This window comes from Sinocyclocheilus anshuiensis, unplaced genomic scaffold, assembly GCF_001515605.1.
Source record: "Sinocyclocheilus anshuiensis isolate Anshui unplaced genomic scaffold, SAMN03320099.WGS_v1.1 scaffold738, whole genome shotgun sequence".
Lineage (NCBI taxonomy): Eukaryota > Metazoa > Chordata > Actinopteri > Cypriniformes > Cyprinidae > Sinocyclocheilus > Sinocyclocheilus anshuiensis.
Genome location: NW_015542364.1, coordinates 131,966 through 134,037, shown reverse-complemented (window position 1 = coordinate 134,037; position 2,072 = coordinate 131,966).

Below are 2,072 nucleotides of genomic sequence, written 5' to 3'. Positions count from 1 at the left end.
GTGTACAGTGTGTACAGTATGTAGAAAATAATGTTTTTTGAACCTTAAACCGCATAAACACATTTCATTACACCAAATACACAAAATAATGTATAATGTATAAAAATCATATGACCCCTTTAATTGAACTGAATTGTATTTATTTTTTTTATTTTTTTATTTTTTATATAGTTAATTTATAGTATATGGATAGCTGTCTATAAGTATTATGTGTGATGCACCTGCTAACCAGCTAAATCTTGAACACTGACTCAAGATTTTTGAGTATTCAATATTTTATTTGGTAAAAAATTGTTTTACTTATTTTTTATTCTTTTTTTTATTTTTACTTTATCACTCAATTATAGCTATAGAGGATAACTATTTGTAAGTATTATACTTTTTGGCCCATTTTGTTTTATTTTTGTTTATTTATTTATTATTTTTTAAATTAATTTATTTTATTTTTAAACCGTCATATTTATATGGATAGCTCTCTACAAGTATTAAAACCCCCCTATTAAAAGCACCTTTATTTTTTGTAAGTTTTATTTTATTTCTGTTATTATTTATTTATGTATTGTTTTTTATGGCTCATTTTATGGATAGCTCTCTATAAATATTAGATCTTTTTGGCCCATGCTAACCATCTAAACTTTTAACATCGATATTTTATTTATTCATTTATTTTCATTTAAAAATATTGCTAATTTATATTAATAACTCTGTGTAAGTATTATAGACCTTTTTGGCCTATATTATACAGCTATTCTATCTGTTTTCTTTTTATTTATTATATTATTTAAAAAACCCTTGCTACGTGTTATAGCACTTGTATATCATTGCTCTTTTGTTGATTTTGATTGCTTCTATTGTCCTCATTTGTAAGTCGCTTTGGATAAAAGTAAAATGTAAATGTAAGCTAAACCTTGAACACTGACAACAGATTTTATTGATTTTTTTGCTTCACTTTACCAAGGTGTTCCACTAGCATATTACTGGACTTAAAGTTAACAGGCCATGATTGAAAAGCCATAACGACCTAAATTCTGATTTTATGGGGCTTTGAGTAACAGAAAATGTAGTTCCTATAACTAGAAGAACTGTATTGATGACTAGTCTAGTCCAGGTTTGTTTATGCTGGTTAGTGGTGCAGTGGTGCTGGTCACCAGCTAAACTTGATGATAAAGCATTGTGTTTGGGACGCAATCGCTAGCTGTGCAAGCCTAGACAATGTGTGATGCACCAGATATTTCCAAATGTCAGAATCTGTCAGCTTTATATAAGAGGATCTGAGTTGATAGTATAATCTGCGAATGTGTCAGAACTTAACCAAGCCGGACGCATATCGAGCAGACATCGGCGCGAATAACATATTAGGAAATGTTTATCCGTTCAAGCCGTGCATTATATCCGGAAACCGTTGTTCTTTTCAAAGGAATAGATAATAGTTGGAGCAGAACAGACAGGTTGATGAGCTGTTCATATACTGAGAGGGAGGTTATCTACTGAAATCACACAGTTCCTCAGAAAAATGAAAGCGCTGAAATAAGAGGAAAGTCTGGTCCTGATGCCCCGGTAAACAGCAATTTCAGCCCTGCTGTAATCAAAGATGTCTGGCGCTTCTGATTGGAGTGGGTAGAGAACACAAATACCCCTGTGTTGTGTGTGTGTGTGTGTGTGTGTGTGTGACACTCTCCCTCGCAAATAGAATAAAATACAGCATGAAATGCTTCCTGCACGGAGCGATGCTTGCACGCATAAAAGAAAGGCAGGAGGAGGGAATGAATGAACCGATGAAAGCCAGAAAGAAAGGAACATCATTTCACAACGACTGGGATGCGATCCAAGCCTCACTTTCTTCATGTCTTATCAGCCACTGCAGTGGGACACATTGCATTGCGCTACAGCAGAAAAAAGACTAACAGATAGAATGCATTAGACGCGTGTTAAACAGAGGCTTTCATGAGCGCTGGTTTTTCAGTGTGTGTGTGGGCATTGACAGACACACATTCACTGCTGGAGAGTACTGATCTTGAAAGACTTGAGTGTGTGTGTGTGTGTGTGCGTGCGCTCGTTTTTGTGACATATGA